Below are 18,368 nucleotides of genomic sequence, written 5' to 3'. Positions count from 1 at the left end.
TTTCTTGGGGAAACCATAATTATGTGATTCAGTGTAGAAAGGTACGAGAGTTTCCAGTGAAAGCTATGAAAAACACTTAGGGAAGCAGCCTACAGATGAGGCTGCTCATTCAGACCTTATCTATTCATGTGGGAGTGTGGAAATCTTAGCACTCTGCCTTATCTCCTCTCCCCCGGGAGATCAGTGTTCAGAGAATCTGACCTCTCACAGTTTCAAATCAAACCTGGTCTAAGTGGCTTTGGCCATGCAGTTCCTCAGTCACTTAATGAAGTAATCCTATTCCCCCTGCTTTTGGGCAGAAATATGTCTTGCTCAAATACCACTTAAGTGATACCTAGAAGATTGCTGAGAAGAGCTCTGGCAGAAACATCCTCCCTTACTCCCTGCAGGCTTTCTCTGCATGTGCAGAGCTTGGGATGTTCAAGGCAGTGGAAATTCGTCTCTCTCACTGGGGCAGTTCCTGTGTTGTTTATGAAGAGGATTCCTGTTTTCCCTTGCTCCTGGACTTCTGCATTTCCCTGCAGGTTTAAATTAACTTTGATTCAATGTTTATTAAAAGCAGTCAATGCAAGGAGAGTCTCAGATCTGGAATGGATGTTCTCCAAAAACAAGGGCACCTCGGTGCTAGCACAGGGACATCCATGCAAACAGCTCTCAGCCAGAGCTGGCCAGAATCTGTTTTGCTTTTTCACACTTGGAGCTAATATATTTTAAAGGATATCAAGCAGTAAATGCAGCAAGGGGGAAGAATTGTTACAGACTGTATTTGGCAGAAACCCAGCAAAGATAAAATACCATACGTTCTGTGTAATGAGCTCCTACATAAATGCTTCATTCACTAGAACGCAGCTGGGGTCAATGTCTTCTATTTGAATAGCACAAAGTTATGCAAATATTCTATGTGGATTTTCTAAAAAAGGAAAAAAATAATATACAATGTTCCAATAAAAAATCTATTTATCTAAGTAACTTTTAAGAATCAAAATCCCACAAGAACAGTGCCACCATGTTATACACATATATGCAGCAGCCAATGACAAGATATACCCTAGAGATGCAAACTCTGAAAAGATTGCTTGTTTTCCTTTGTTTTGCCAGCCAAGTCTGTGTTACAAATTGTGTGTTTTGGAGATCACACTATTCAAAATATCAAATTGCTAATTAAAGAAACTACTCAAGGAAACATTCCAGTAGAACAATATATGCTGTGGGATATTAGTAGTCACTATTTCTTTAATGAGTTTCTTGCCTAACCAGAATTTCTTACAATACATTCAGTACAGCCATTCAGTTAGATTATTATGAATCACATGTGTATTATTTCTGATTTGGTATTAACACAAAAACTTCTGATGAACCATAGTATTACAAAAACAGGTCTAGTGTATAGAATGGCAATATCATTCTTGCTGATAAAAGACTGGAAATGAATGTCCTTATGCAATAATACATTTTAATGTGTTGGTTTCTAGATTTAATTTGCAAAGGTGCTGAGAAACTACAGGTCTAACAGAAGTCAAGAAGGGCAGAGTATCTCTGGATGGTTAGGTATGTCAATCCACAGCTTGAGCATTGCTCTGCAGTGTAGCATTGCTTTCTGTGGGATCTGAATCAGCAAAAGGTCATGGGAGGGAGAAACCTTTCTTGGTGGTATTCTCATAACATGGGTGGTTGAGAGCGCTACTTGAGATTTTCTTAAACACTTATAATTTGCTATAGTGAAGTAATTTAGCAATGTCATCCAGGGAGACAGTGTGTACAAGACTTCTGAAGTGATGCAGGTAGATCAAGTCAAAGAAAGAATAGTTTAGTTATGTAGTCCAGATAAGAGCAGAGAACATAAGATACCTCTGACATCCCTTCTTCTCCATTCTGTGAGAGTATGGTAGTGAAAATACTCCTTTCAGGTTCTGAATACAAGTTGACATAATGAGGCAAATTTCCAAAAATATTCCAAGAAGGTTGATAGCTTTTTCAGTGCTTTTCTTCAGTGGCTTGTTGGTGGTATCTAGGTGCCTCATTTGGTATTCTGGAAAATCCTTCCTTGCTTCTAAAGAGCTTCTCTAGTGTCTATTTTATTTTCTCTGGTGAACAAGAATGACTCCTTGATCTTGGGTTATGCATTTGCAAATAGCCATTCTTTGTATTCCAACTCAGGTGAAGAGAGCAAACAACTATTTAAAGCAAAGAATGCAAGAGCTTGCAAAGTATAAAAGCAAGTTTTAGCTCCTCATATATTTGGAGAGGTTACCAGGCATTAGATAGGTAGTCCTTGATAAGTCCTTGGTTTGAATTGTAGTATCTGACCACACAGCCACATTCTATGTGGGATGATTGTCCCACATCTGCCTTAAAAATCTCTCTTGTAGCCTCTGAATGATTTAGCCTTTTCTTTATCATCAGATGAAATTAAAATGGTGATGTTGGGATAATGGCTTTGGATGATTCTTCCACAGCAGGTCCTCACCCTTACACTGGTTATCATGACTTTTCACTCATTGGAGCCAGAATTTGCTCTAGTGTATAAAAGGCAAGCCAAAATCTCAGTCCAGTCACTCTACTCTTAACACTTCCAAAATGTGGGTTGGATGTAGATTCTCTCTACTGAGCAAATCATTAGTCAATACTTGAAGAAGCAAATAAATGTTGATGGTTGGACTCCTCTATCACAGAAGACAAATCAGGGAAGAAAGATGGGAAGGATCAAAGACCAGTATACCTGTCTGCCCTCATTGGAGCCATCTTTAGGTGGCTTCTCTCAGACTGGAAGGCAAAGTATTGGGTCTGAAAGTTACTGGTCTGGGAATCTGTTGGCATCTAGATGGTGGAAAGTGTAGAGATGAGAAGTTGGTGAAGGGCAATATAGGACCACAGTGCCCCGCACCACTGACCATGGACTCCCTTGTTTTCCTTTGTTTAGTGGTGGTTATTCCTGCACCTCTTCAGATGCTCTCCCCTTTCCTGCCTTCCAGAGCATTGCTCTTTGTATCTCAGTGGATTTATTCTCTCCTTACCTAATTTTAATTAAAGCTCCTATCTCCCCCCACCCCATAATCAACCAAAGAAAAATGAGCTGGTAAGTCATTGTTTTTACCACTTTGGCAGCAAACAAATGTTATGTCTGGCATGCTCGGCACCAAGTCAGAAAATGAATCAGCAGCTGTTGTGACAGAAGCTTTTTCCTGAATGGGGAAACAGAGAGAAAGAAGGAAAGGGAAAGGGAGGGAAGGAAGAAGGGAAAGGAAGGGAAAAAAAAAAGAAAAGAGGCCAGGGGGAGGTTTCTGCAGTGGGTACTGCCAGACCCCCATCCCCATGAGGAATACTGTTGCCCTTCATTGGGGAAGGTGACCCTGCTGCTGGAGAGGTTCCTGCCCTCACCCCTGGCATTGGGCCAGGAGGAGCTGTTTTGTGACTGGTGCTCGATGGGCTCTGATGCCTGTGGCTGTTTCTGGGAGGGGAGCAATGGGATGGGGTGGTTTAGGGAAAGCAAGAGTGACCCAAATCTTTGCAGGCCTTCCTGAAAGCCCCACTTCAGCCAGGCAGGCAGTCTAAGTTCATACAGATGCATTAAATAAGAAACACCTATTTTTCCCTGGATAGCACTATGGCATGTTTTTTTTTGTACCCAACCATGGGAAAAGAATGAATTATTTCTTTGTGTCTGGATGGACTTGGATCATTTGTTAAAACATCTTAAAACATCAATTGTTTTAAGAAAAAACTTTGCATGCATTATATACAGCATGCTGTGAGCTGCACTCTCTTGGTGGAGAGAGTGGTTTTTGACACCCCCAGTCACCCTCATCCTTTTGTTTTACCTACTGGTTAACTTGCCATAAAGGCTGAATTGGCCTTGTGACCTTTGGCATCTGCTGATTCTTTTACACCAAACATTTTAGGGCACATGAAAAGTGCTTTTGACTAATATTATGGCCTTGTTAATATATTGCAAACTATTTCTACAGGAGCAGCATCAAAGTTTTATCTGCTAAATAAATATTGCCGGGCTAAGCTAATACACAGAGTAGGTCTGGAAAAATTACTACCATGACGCAGGCACAGGGTCCAGCTGAAGAACTCTACTGTTCAACTAGATGATGATCAATACTGAAGCTATAGCTGGTTTATCTGAGGTAAAGAACCAGCCTCTGTCTCTCCTTGGAAAAGGCAGCTTTTGCTAATACAGTTTTAAAGGCAATAACAGACAACTAAGCCAGCTGAGCTGGTGACTGCAACCTGCATGGCATCAGTAAAGTCCAAAGGGACAGTGTGTGGTTGCTAATCAGGGCAGAGGTTGTCCTGGATTTCTGGAGACAATTGTCACATTATTTGTAGCTTCTTTCATGCTAAACAGACAAGCAGTATGTTTGGACTTTCCCTGTACCTATAAATTCCCTCCGTACCTCTGAAAAATATGCCCACCCTGTCACATGACACATGGATCCGAGCACGGGGTTCTTCTATGACACAGCTGGGGGGACTCTACCTCTGGTTTCCTCTTGCTGGGTGTAATCTGTTGTTCACAGTGCAAGACAAGGCTTCACCATGCCAGAAGTGCCTCCTGGTTTTTTGTTTGGGTTGGTTCAGGGTGGGATGGGCTGTTTTATGTTAGTATGACAGAATACAATGGCTATGAGAAGAATAAAGCTGTGGGTCAGGTCTGTCTGACATTCTGTGTGTCAACTGACAAGGTTTTTGGTGAAGCTGTGTGCTCCAAATTTTCCTTTCATCTCCCTTTACAGGAGTGCTAGTTCCCTCATTCTGATCCAATGAACCACTGGTTTGTCTGCGTCATAAAAAACCTAAAGTCCTGTAAAAATGCCAGGCACAAAGCACCTGCAGCTCCTCTTGGCCACTGAAACAGAGAAGAATGTGCTACTGAGAGCCTGTCCTTCCACAGTCACTGAAAGGTGTTCTTATAGAGATTTGTTATTCACTCATGGAACAGTCACAGCCTCAGAGATGCAAGTACTCAGTTACCCAGTTTATGTAGGAAAAGAACTTGAGGAAGATTGCTCAACAGGCATATGGTTACTTTTTCTTTAACTTTGGTTTTGTTCTATGACATATATGGCTGCTGGATTTATAATCCACCAAGAGGAACCCATTAGACCTCACTTTCTAGGAACACTGCTTTTTATTATCTTACCGTATAATTTATTTTCTCACCCTGATCCTGCAAAACTTTTACATCTGGAAGTTGTGGTGCTCTTGTTGCTTGTGTGGCAGCAGCTCAACGGACCCCAGCCCTGCTGGAGCAGGACAGGACCCAGTGACAGCCTGACATTGTTCCAGAGGCTTCTTAAATCCTGAGTAACTTCCTCAGCTGCTGAAGGTAATGGGAGGTGGACCAGTCCTTCAAAGTAATTTCACCTGAATAATTCCTGAGTGGTCTTTAAGGTAGTTGATTCCCTTTGCAAAGGTGAAAAGGAGGAAAAGGTGTACTATTGGTGAGCATGTGCTGTGCCTGCACAGGTGGTATGGAGGCACCTTTTCCAACCTGTATTTAAACTATATTGTGTCTGATGCTGAAGGTATACATGCAGCTTGCTTTACAGGATTTACTGAAGTTACTCCTGATTTGCTCCAGGCTGTGATTATGTGAGAGGAAAATGAAGTTCATGGTTTGTCCTAAGAATCAAAATTAAAATGAAAGGCAGGAAAGGTGCTGTGAGGTTATGGGAGTGACTGTCTGTACAAGCCCTAGGTCTATCCTGACCAAAGGCAGAGTCCATCTCCCCCAGACATGTCCCGCTGGCAGCCCTGGGCTCTCTCTAACAGCACCACCCTGGGCATGGCTCCCCCATTTTTAAAGGATTCAGGATCAGGCTGGGGCTCCTGCACAGTTGCGGTGCCTTGCCCCTATTTTATGGTCAATGAAAGATTTTTGAATGGATTTCAGAAGCTATTAGGAGCCCAAATGTTGACTTGCACTTACAAAATGTCTCTGGTTAATATTTTTCTAGTGACGCTCTCCTTTGCTCCCTGCCTGCCAGAGTTTCTTGTGACCTATTTGAAATATCACTCTCCTAAGTGAAAATGTGTCTCTCTTTTTCAAACTTGCAAAACTCACAAAAATAAATAGCCCAATTTGGCCAGTTAATAGCCCTCTCCTGGGGCTCCTCTCAGGAGCTAAGAAGCCTTTTAAATACAACATTTGTGACTGCATCATTAAAGCTCTGCATGATCCAAGCAGACTAAACCAAAAAGAAAGAAATGCCTTATTTGATCTAAGTTTTCTTTTCTTTTAAATAGTGACACTAGAGACCCATTTATTTTTAATTGCACAATTGCTTTATTAAAAGCCTAAATCCTACAGTCCCTAGTCATTGCTCAGGCAAAACTGTTATCATTGAAGGAAGGACCTGTAGGAGTCAATCCTAAAAATAGGCCAGCTGACAAAGTACCTTTCAAAATGAGCTTGCTTTATTTTTGAAGGATTCCCCAAGTCAAAGAGAACTTGCCTTTGCTTTGCTTTTCAGCTCTGCAGCAATTTGGAAAAGGGGTTTAGGAAAACAGTCCCTCCAGAAAGCAAAACCACCCCCAGTTTTCCTTTCAGACTGGCTCTGCTGCCTTTTTTACCCTGAAACTCCACCCTCTACAGAGCAACAGTAGTACTTACTGGCATGACATATGCATGAGAGTTCATAGAATCATAGAATCTCCTGAGCTGATAGGGACCCACAAGGATCATCAAGTCCAACTCCTGACCCTGCACAGGACAGCCCCAGAATCACAGCATGTTCCTTAAAGCATTGTTCAAATGTTTCTTGAACTCTATGAGGTTTGGTGCAGTGATCATTTCCCTGGGGAGTCTGTTCCAGTGCCCAACCGCCCTCTGGGTTGGAGAAGTCCATTTTGAATTCTGCAGCTCCTCTCTGCAGCCCTGCCTTACCTGTGGGGAGTAAATCCAGCTGCTGGGAGCCTGGCAGAGGGCAGGATTGATCCTGTGCTACACAAATGCATTTCTGTGGACTCTGAAGGACAGGTCTCTTTGCTTGGTTAAGACAGTGCTGCCTGCAGTAGGAGAGTGAGCAGGCTAGCCAGCCACATATACTAGGTTATATTTCTGGGCTAAACTCCAGATCTTTCAGTTTTATTATCTAATTTCCCAACCAAACTCATTCATCTTTATTTTTCTGTCTTTCCCACACATCTCAGTTAAAATGCAGCTTTGCTATCTGAAGTGCTGCCCAAGCACTCTCCGCTTGGAAAAAATCATGGTTTCTCAGCTTTACTTACTGATGTTTTCTTAGTGTAAAGGATGAATGACAGGAATCCCAGCCCTGATCAGCAGCAGAGGTCTATATCAGGCTGTGCTGAGATGAAGGTGGCTGCATTATAGTGGGCAACTGTAGCAGGGGAAGTAAGAGAAAGAAAATAAGCCTCCACTTAAATGTAGGCTTCATCCCCAGTATGACACGTCATTAGATTGCACTCAGAGCTTTGTGGCATGGCTCACTGCAATGTCTTTATTGCAAGGTATAAACACCAAGAGTTAGTAAATAAAAACAAAATGGGGAAAAACTGCCCCCCAGAAGTTAATGAGACATCAGGAATACATCCCTAAACAATGGAGTCCAAAGGGGAAAAAATACTGGTGTCCCATCCTTTTTCTCTGCAGGACATGAGCCCTCCTCTTCATATGTTACTGTCATGTAGATGTAATCCATGCCCATCATGCTAAGCAAAGGCTCCTGATTAGTGTAACCCTGCCCCTGGGAGTGGCTTATCTTGCAAATATACTGTCTTTGCTGTGCTCCTTGCCTTTATTTCCTTAGGGAATGTACATACTGGCAGGTGCAGTGGGTATTCAGATATGGTAAATTGCTACTAAGCAGAAAACCTTCCCCCAGACTTAACAGTATTCCTGTTTGCTCTCCAGGCAGCAAGGACTGGGAAGGGGAAGTGAGGGGAGAGGTGGCAGATGCTGTGGAGCCATGAGAACTGCTGTCTTGCCAGCTTGCTTTCGTTTGAGGGAGGAGAGGTGGGAGGAAAGCCCTCATGTAGCCTTTCTCCCTCTGAAGCCTCTTGCAGACAGAGTCTTCCTGGTGCTGCCTCCCAGCCCCAGCATGAAACCCATGGATTTGGGGGGAAGTGCCTTATAGAAGGCTGGGGCAGAGGCACAGATGCTTTGTTTTCAGTCTGCCCTCCTGGCCATCAACTGCTCCCAGACAGCAGAGCCAGAATGAGCACAGCAGGATCATCCAGGAAGATGTTAGTACTGTGCTGTGCCAAGCTGTGTAATGCAAAGAGCCTGAGAGTAGGACCTGCTCAGCAGGGTAATGAAGGTGTGTTGCAACTCAAGTAGGTGTGTGATGTGAAGAGAGCCTAAATTCATGCTGAAGGAAGGAATGAATCTTCTGGAGCAGAGCATACCAATACACCAGGACACAGAGCAGAAGGATAAATGGAGATGGGTTTGGTCAGGAGAAGGGAACGAGCATTGTCAGAAAGGGCTACTACCTATGGTGATGGAGTGCTGAACCCCCAGTGTGCCTGGTAAAAACCCATCAAGCTCCCAGGGTGTGCTGTGCTCTTGCAGGCTTTACTCAGGGACTCTTTCACATGTGGCCACAATTCCATTCATCCTGCACCTCTGGTGGCAGTGGTACTTCTCACTTTAGCTGTACCTGCCAGACTTTCTCCAAACAGACACCAGCTGACTTCATCTTCCCAGATATTTTTATGATCTATCCCATTCTAGCTTTTACCCCTGACCACGAGCAGAACTTGGAACAATTAACATCTTGTGGTCCTACCATCTTATGGTTTACAAGGCAAAAACTTTAACTTTTTCTTTCAATGTATTGACTGAAAATCAACATTTTATATTAAAGGAAAAAAAAAATTCTCTCAAGCCACAGTGAGTTACAACACCATCTCTCCTGTAATCAAGATATTGCTGAATTATGGTGCTATAAACAAACACTTCTGATATAACCACAAACACTCTGGGACACGTAACACATTGGCAGTATATTTCAAGTGACAAATGCATTTATTGTGGGGAATGAAGGGAGGAAAACACCTTTCCAGAAGCCAGAGCAAGAAATTAGAGCAAAGAATGACCAGAACTTAAGAATACAGGCACAAAGTAATTCTAACAACCTGGCTGGAATAAAACACTTTGAAGTATGAACAAGATTAGAGCAGTAGCAGTAGTTCAGGAGGTGAGGATACAGGACTTGGTTATTCTCTCCTTTGAACTGGCATAAATCATTATTAATTCCATAGCACTTAATAAAATTACCATGCTGTGAGACTGGTGTAAGGAAGTAGCTCCCAAGGAAGGTTGGGGAAGTGAGCCCACAGCTATCCCATAATCTTTGTAGGCCAGTGTGGAAGCTTCCCTGTTTGCAGGTGGGACTCAAGTAACAATCATGAATCATTAAAGTACATAACTATCTGGGAGATCAAAAAGAGGTGAAAGCAGCTCATGCCAGATGCTATGGAGGCAAAGAACAGGTTGGGAGCTGCTTGCTAGAGCTTTCATTTCTTGCTGTGTTCCAGGTGGTTTCTGGGTCATTTTGGTTAGTGGGATTGGAAGAGAGCCATCATACACCTCCTGGATGGTCTGCCAGCCCTGGTGTGTGATGAGTTCCAGATCAGGAGACTTCTTTGCCCAAACAGAATGATTTTTGTACACTGTTTTATTGTCCCACAATTATCTGGGCTGTTTTGGTAGTCACCTGCTGCCCAAGTTGTTAAATACATGTGAGCTGTCATGTATTGCTGTCGTTCCTTCCAGCCGTTCCCAATCAGAACGACATATTGCCTCTCTTGTCAGTAGTGCCTCTCTTGGCTATGAATGGGACCATGGATGGAGTGGGGGAAGTAGGATGGGCTGGGGAGCTGTTCAGTGTCTCCCTAGTCACCACAAAAGGACATCTGTGGTGTGCAGTGGGAATGGGAGAAGGAAATAGGGATATTGTCTCCCTTAGTAAACCTGGCCCCTAGAAAAGATAATGTATATAACTGTCTATGGTTATGGTGCATACATGAATCTGATCATGAAAGAGCGCTTTTTGAGCTATCAGTGCTTAAAGCTCATTATCTGCATCTTATAACTTCTGCATTTATACCAACATGCAGGGTATTAATAGGTTATCTGAAGCTTTCCTGGGATTTTCAGGACAGAAGTAAAAAATTAGCTAGACTGTGACATTTTAAGTGACCTAGCTGACACTATTGGTGACAATGATCAGGCTGCCATTGTTTCTGTAAGGCTAGGTTTCCAAACATGCCTTTACAATAACACTGGGGCTCTCTTGCTTTAGTCTTAAGTGAGTTTTGAGCTGAGAGGAATAAAGCTTCAAGCAGTTCCACTGTAGAGTTTGTAAATGAACACAAAAATGAATGCATTGAATGGGAGCTGTTCAGTGTACAGACTTCTGATGAGTTTGACAGCACAGCTTAAAAGTTCCTTGAATAAGTCTGTGATTTCTGTATGCCTGAAAGTTCTGAACTTCTTTGGATTTCAAAGCAAATAGATACATCTTAACAAAAATCACCTCATGTCAGCTATCCTTAGAATAATAGCACAGAGATTGAAATAAAACGTGTGTACTTGTCGCTCCTGGGACACAATGGAAGGGGAAAGCACTATCAGAATTCTTTAAACTCATCTTAACAGTATTGAACCAATTATTCTGTTAAATCTATATTTGTTTTCTGCCTCTCAATAAGAACATCTATTGTCCACCATTTACAAGTTACCAGTCTGCAAGTGTAAAATTTCCAACTGGAACATATGGTATCAGAGGGAACAAGGGGGAAATATCTGGCTGCCCATGCTCCCCAAACCCCAAATCTACTCCATTTAGTGTTTTGCTCACAGTTCCTGCAGGAACTAAAAGAAAATAAAAAGAAATCATCTCTGATCTGAGACCAAGCACTAAACATTTCACCCTGGATAGGAACCTGTTTGGAAAACTTCTAAGCAGATGAAAAGGGAATAGAAAAGAAGCTACATTTCTGTTTCTTCACAATGAACAGAACTTAGTAATGCTGATAAAAGCTCTCTGAACCTTCTTCTCTAAATTCTGACACCTGTTTTGGGGACTTGCCTCCAACTAGCACATGGGGACAGAGCAAGTAGCAGGCCAGAGACCACTCGTTCTCTTTCCTGATGGTGTCAGTGAGGCTGGGCAGTCCAAGGCTGCCAGCAGAGCTGGGTATGCAGACAGTTGGGCCACTGTGGCCTCTGTACAGACCTGCAGATGTGCTCTGCCTCTGAGCCCCATGGTACTGGGAGGCTGTGCAGGAACCTTGCTGGCCATGCTGCCTGGGTTAACCCCACTTTGAGTTTGGAACTGGCCTGATGCTCACCTGCAATGACACAAGACCTTTGAGATCACCAGGCAACAGTAACTATTGGGCACTGGGTAGCCACAATGCTCTTGTCATTTGGCGGTTCCTTATTGGCCTCTTGGTATTCCACTGGGTTGAGCCATTCTTGCATAGGTGTCTCTTTACCTGTAACAGAGAATGATCATGTAGACCTTCCCTCTGTGCAGGGCAACAAGTATTCCCTTCCTTTGCTTTCCTGCAGAGCAGAGGCTTAGCTCTGAGTAACCAGGCTGTAAGGTGCAAGAAACAGGCTTCTCACTCTTCTTCCTGGCAGAATAAGGAGGTCTTAAGCCTGTAGCCCTGGGAATTGATGTGACCAAATTACAGAAGAGGAGCCTTTCACTTGGCAACATGATGGTCATGTAGTACCGCATGTATAGCCAAATCTATACTCCCTGCCATTCAGACAGAAAGCAGCTTGTTTTGGAGCAGCTTCCCTGGGAGGGGGAGGAACAGATGTTTGAACCAGAAGCATATGTGACAGTTGGGAGAGACAGCGTGGAAACGCACAGTTGAAAGGAGAAGTCTGATGGGAGTGTGATGACAGCAGCAGGACTTCAGTGACAAGGAGTGGGAAGGAGAACAAGCAGGGAAGAGTGTTACTTCAAAAGCTGAGCAAAGTGCACAAGAAGATATGTCAGGAAAGTGTCAGAGAAAGGAAGAGAGGAAATGTGAGAGTAGAGACAGGCTTTGGGATCTGTCTGCAAGCATGTGTGACCTGTTGCCTGACAAACAGAGAAAGGAAGGCCTTTTATTATTCTGCCTCCTTCCACTGAGTTAACTCTTCTTGCAGCCAAGCTGGTTGCCAGCTCTGCTGGAGCTCTTCAGTTAGTGCTCATGAAAGGTAACGCTGCCTGTGCTGCTCCAAAGCACTGTGATTGAGGGGTACTGTATGAAGGTACCCTATCAGGGATGCCCAAGCCCTTCCTCTGCCTTTATAGGGTGGCACACAAGCCTTGGGACTTCTGGACACTGCAAGAGGAGGAGAAGAAGTGACAATCCTGTAACAGACTTTGCCTCTTTACTTTGTGTTATCACAAGTGTAGGATGCGTGAGCAGAGAGAGAGAAGTGTGTATTTCTCCTGCAGCAGGGTGGGACCTCTCCAGCATTGCCTTACCCTAGTGACATCAATCACAGTCCTGCAGTGTCCGGTTTTACCCTCATTCAGCACTTGTGCAAGGCAGACAGGGAACATACTGCTGGAGAGTGAAGACTCAGAGCTGGGGGAGGGAGCACAGTAACTTCTCTTCCTGAGGGATTTACAAAGTTTTATACAACCTTGTGCAACCCACAACAGTGGGCTCACCACTGACTTCCCAGTGTGCCCTGAGAAACACAAACTAGTTGGTTCTGCTTTGTGCTCTCTTGTAAGGAGAGGAGAATTTCCTTAAGAGAGGAAGGGATTGCAAGGTAGATGCCAGTCATAACCAGCTAGGCCAGGAGCTGCAATCTGACAATGGAAGTTGCACAACTGGTGACTTTCCCCCTTCATAGGAACATTGGCATTCATTTCTTGGTGTGAAATCCCAGCAAATTAGAGGTATAAGAGACAGTATCTCTTATGTGGCTGTGCAATGGGGAAGGCTGAACCAGGGTGATGGAGACAGGTCAGGGCAGCAGGGGGAGAGGACTCACAGCAGGGGCCTCTCAGTAGTATGGGCTGTGTAGGGTTGAGGGTCAGCCAGCAATGCCTTCTTTCATTTATTTATTTTAAGGATGAAATGGATGGAGAGAAACATGAGGGAAAAACAGTGTCAGGATAGAGCAATAGTGCAGGGTGTTGTGTGCTGTTGGAGAAATAGCTTGATAAAGGTATGAAGACCTGAAGGATCTGCTCTTCCTCACCAGGAGAAGCAAAGCAGGCTCACTGCATTGGAAGTTTTGGGCACCATAGAATCAATGCGTAAGTGATGGTGAGAGTGTAAAGATGATGAAAGCCTCTCTGGTGCTTGCTGTACTGGTTGACTGGGCTGTAGGACCCTTCTTGGAGCCAGTCTGAGGAGAGCAGCCATGGGCACTTCTTACTGTGTGGCTTGTACTGGCTGTTCTTACTCCAAAGCTGTGGTGTGGGGTCTGGTGGTGAGAGGCAGAGGGGAACCTATAGTCTACCAGGGTGGCCTCAGTCAGAAGGACCACAGAGGAGCAGGTACCTTGGTGTTTTCACCCAGGAGTGATGTACTTTGCAACAGGATAGGCTTGAGTATCCCCCAGATGCTTGGATTTGTGTAGCAGAATCACACCTTTCTTCTAATTAACTAGCACAGAATCTTGTGCAAGTTAATCGTAAGAGTCAGAGCCAGACTTGAGTTGCATTTTCTAAAGGTACTAGTGCAGGTACTGAAATTCTCATGAATGACTTGTTTTCCCTGCAGTCTAAACTCAGAACAGCAGAGCAGCCTTTAGCCTCTGGAGAAGGTTTAAAAATCTTCCAGGTCTGTGTTTCTTGTAAAAAATTTAGTCAGCACTGGTCACACCTGAGAGTTGCCAGCCCTTGTTCAATATGACCAGGGTACTGTGTACTGAATTAATCAGGGAACTCCATTCTGCTTCATAGGTGGGAAACAGTACATCACCAAACCCTGGAAAGATGCCGGAGTGTCTCTGGAAAGCAGGTTGCAGGAAAACACAGGTGATTTCTGCCTTAGTCCTCCCAGCCTAGGCTTGCAGAGAAGATTTCCTTAGGACCAGCAGCCTGATTTCCTCAAGCTTTTGCTGCAGCCACACCCCTGGCAGAGCAGAGCCATATATCACCTGGCATTTTATGTGTGCCTAGGAAAATGAGCCTGAATCCCCTTCCTGCATGGAGAGCTGCCAGGCTGGATGCCAACAGACAACCCTCAGCATTTTTTTATTTACTATAAACCTCTTAAATGAAGGCTGGGGAATGTTTTTCATTTACCATGTTACTGTATGGAACCAATCACTATAAATTTAAATGTAGAGCTAGTGGGAGTACACTTACCTTTTATATCATAATTGTGTGAGTGCTGCTGCCTAACTGCTATTAGGATTATTCAGAGCTTCTCAGATTTCACAGTAAAACATTAGGCTGTGAGAGGTACTGGAAGGGTGTGATTATCCAAAGAGGGTAAGTAGTAGTGGGGGTTGTTAGCCAGAATTGCTACAAGAGTGATGAAATGCTTAGTAACTGGAAGTAGAGGAACTTGAGGAGCATAATCTACCATTCAGAAATACAGTGCTCTGTGTGTGGAGAAATCCTATCTGGATCTACACAACCTATCTACACCAGATAGGCTTGACAAGTTTGACTGAAATTGTCAACAGGTGTAATTCAAATCCTCTTCTGAGTGTAGGTGTCAGCCCTGTGCTCCCCTGAAGAAACCCTAACACAGTGTACAAGTCCCGCTGACACTCGAGCCATGCTACAGAATCCTGTCGGTGTGCCCACACTGGCTTGGGGCATCAAAAAATTACCTGTTCCTTTGATGGGGTCAACAGGCCTGGCCATGCTGGCAGAGCTCTGCTTTGAGCTGTGTCTGGAAGGTGTGGTTGACTTGGTAGAAGGGGTGACCTGTCCCACTTGCTGCCCTTGCTGTGGGCACAGCCTCCCCTCCTGAGCAATTCCAGGAGCTAGGAGAGCAGCAGAGGGTCAGATGGGAGATAGCTTGGCTAGAGAAGAGCAGGATGCAGGCTGGGGGAGCTCGGATCACTGGAGATGACTGGTGACTGGGGAATCACTGCTCTGAGCAGAGCCAAGGAATGACATGGTGCTCGGAGGGTGCTTCACTACCCAGCCATGAGCCCTGGACATACCACAGCATTACCTCTGCAGGGACAAGGCATTGCCAACTTTTTCTAGGAGGCAGGGAGAAAAGAGCAGTTCTGTGTATGCACTCCTCTACTGCCTTGATTCCTCACCTGTGACAGAGATTTTAATTTTGCATCCCATATGATTTTCCTGTTGTAACACACGCCTCTGGGTTGTCACTGTAACAATACCTTTTCTTGGCAGGGAAGGCAAATCTGAAAGGAAGCCCTTGAGCACTCTACTGTGCGAGTTTCTCAAACTATGGCTGTGTTTCTCCTCCTTGTTCTGCCCGTTGTCAAATATTTTTCATGCTGGGAATAAATCTGAGCGCAAAACAATCATGTTCAGCATATGATAACCAGACACCATTGTAAGTACGCAGGCAGCCACATGGAAAGCAAATGAGCTGGTGGAAGGACAGAAAGAACACAAGACAACCCAGACACCATAGCTACCATGTTCACAGTAAGATCAAATAACTCTGATGTTTACATGTAATTACATTTTTCTTTTCCTCAGAAAAGTAGGATTCTGGAAAACATTTTTAGTTTCTAAATTTTTATCTTCCCAGTTTGTGTAGTGGTGGGAAAAATCCATTTCCCAACAACAAACTTACTATGGGCCAATTAAAATTAAGTAACTGAAAGCTGAATTCTGTCCTGAATTTCATCTTTGAAATTCTAGTGAATTCAGTGGGCTTTTGTAACTGGAGGTCAGGATTTGGACACTAGTTTATAAATCAAAGAACAGCAGGGGCTGTGCAGGGTCTAAGATATTTGGATATTCTTAAATGGCACACTAGGCTGCTGCTGATATCCTGAAAGTGTGTTGTCACTGATGATACTGAGAAGGGAGTTTGGCAGATTTTTTATTTTATTTTCAGTATGTTTGTCTTTATTTTGTCATCATTGAAGCTGTTTTTCTTTGAAAAGCATTTACTTTTAGTTGGGGAAAGCAGAAAGCTGAAAAATTTGGAGGAATTTTATCAAACATTTTCTTGATATGAGAAGTAATTAATAAAAACATTAATTATAAACATACAACACACCCCCCAGTCTCAATAGACAATGTCTTTTAAACCTAAAATGGGTTAAAAAACCTAAAAGAAAATTTAAATAGCACAGTTTTGGGGGGAAATTCATCCTGCTTTAACATGATTCTTAGTGTATCTTGTATACATATATATGTCTCTAAAAAAAATGTGCATAAATGAAATAATTTAAAAAACATTTGCACTGTAAATATATTTTCTATTCATTCACTGTAATGTTCCTACACTCCTAAGCAAAACAGGAATCAAATATGTTAACAAAATATGGTGTCCAATGAATGTAAAGCAAGAAGAATTAGGGAGCACTTAGCAGAAATCTACACCCTTTATTATTAAATTTCTCCCCAAAACAATTGTTCCTTCAACATCATCACACATCAATGTAAGCACTTGTTGGTAACAACCTGAATTAGATACCTTGTCACAGTTTATGACTTTCCTGTGCTTTTCAGTGATGTAAAGATATTCAAGTCACAACTGCACATTGCAAAACTTCCCTTCCTCTCCTTCATTGCTTCATTATCCTGTTGACCTCTTTATCTTCCTGCTGATCTGCCAAAACACCTGCACGGTCCAGTATCAAGTTTGAGCCTCATATGCTTCAGTTTTTGCTCTAGCATCTCAGCTCAGATTCTCACTGCTGGGCACTGCTTGGGAGGCACCTGAACTTTTGATCTTTCACAAAATTTCATGCCCAGACTCTGGTGCCTCAGGTCTTGCTGGCAGTTTGGTCTGTGCCAGCAAAGAGGTGTATGCAGGGGAACTGCCCAGGATGGACCCAGCTGCCCATGGGGGTTTGCATTTCCAGGACTCGAGGTATCTACTTTAAAATCAGCCTGGTGTGCTGCGGTAGCAGCTGTTGTAACAGTGTAGATGTATACAAGTGCAGTAAAGAAAATATTTCTGCCTTATTGATAGTTTAACTGGTGGCATTTAGTTAATTGTGTATGTTGTCTCTTAGTGGAAATAAACCTAGAATTATGCACTAATTGTTTTTCCAAAAGCAGGGAGTCACTCAAGGCTCCTGCAGCAGGAGGGCCTACCTGAGTAAGCTAGCAACTTCCAGTTGTTCAAACTGCTGTTTGCTGTCTGTTGCTATGGTGAAATGATGGCACAAAACTGATACCAAAAAGGAAACAATATTTTATGAACATATTTATAAGAGAAAGAAGAAGGAAAAAAAAGTACAGGGGACAGAGAGGTCATGGGAAGAGTTGGGAGAGCTTAAGGGGCTTTGAGTGCTTTCCTGAGCCAGGTGTTCTGTTGAAAACAGAAAAAAAAAGTTGAGTCTTCCTTTTTTAATTGAAGGTCCACTCGATCCTTTGAAGGCGAGACTGTGCAGTGTAACCCCAATGGATTTTTTACAACCAATTAAATGCTCCCCTAAATTGTAAACACTTATAACTTCAATTCACAATTTTTCCTTTGCTTCTCCTACATCTACATGCATATGTGCAATAAATTATTTTCCTAGCTTTACAGTCAGTTTTGGAGATCTTAAGTCCCAGCAGTGTAGTAAAGGTCATAGATCTAGAAAAGCTGCTTTCCTCTTCTACCTTTGCAGCATTTATGCTGTTTTCTGTTTATGTCTTTTCTGACAATTAGATTTTTAACCCTTCCTAAAGCTCTGCTGTGCTAGCAGTGTGTTTCCACACCTGGCTGGAATCACCCAATGTTCCCTGTGTTTTCCTACACTTAGACCTTCAGCCTACTTAAGATGCCAGCTGGAGAAGCTGGACTGTGCAAAGTAACCCTGCAGCTGATTGCAAGGCAGTCTAACTGGGTGGGGAACAGACCAAGCATTTGGTTCACAGTCCCTGTGGAGAGAACACATCTTTCCTTCTCTTCTAGCCAAGGATTTTGTACCTTACTCCCTGGATTTTGTACCTTACTCCCTGTCTCACTGTGACACTGGAGAGAGGCAGCCTATTTCATAAGTTAAAAACTATGGTCAGACTCAAAACTTCATTCAGGCACATGTTGTGAGATAGAGTAGCACCAAGATTATAAATCTTGGAGAACATTCTCCTCTTTCATTAATCTGAATGCAAGTGGTTTTGGTACATCATTTCCTCGGTATGCTGTGCACTGCCATGGTCCTGTTTTGAAGTGTGGACAGTGGCAGGATGGCCAAAGAGGAAAGCATGCACACTGGAGTTCAGATACTGCTCATGCAGGTGCCGGGTGTGGGGAGC

The sequence above is a fragment of the Parus major genome, chromosome 4A, assembly GCF_001522545.3.
Source record: "Parus major isolate Abel chromosome 4A, Parus_major1.1, whole genome shotgun sequence".
Classification (NCBI taxonomy): domain Eukaryota; kingdom Metazoa; phylum Chordata; class Aves; order Passeriformes; family Paridae; genus Parus; species Parus major.
The sequence above is the reverse complement of the archived record's forward strand: the minus strand, read 5'-3'. Positions refer to the sequence as shown.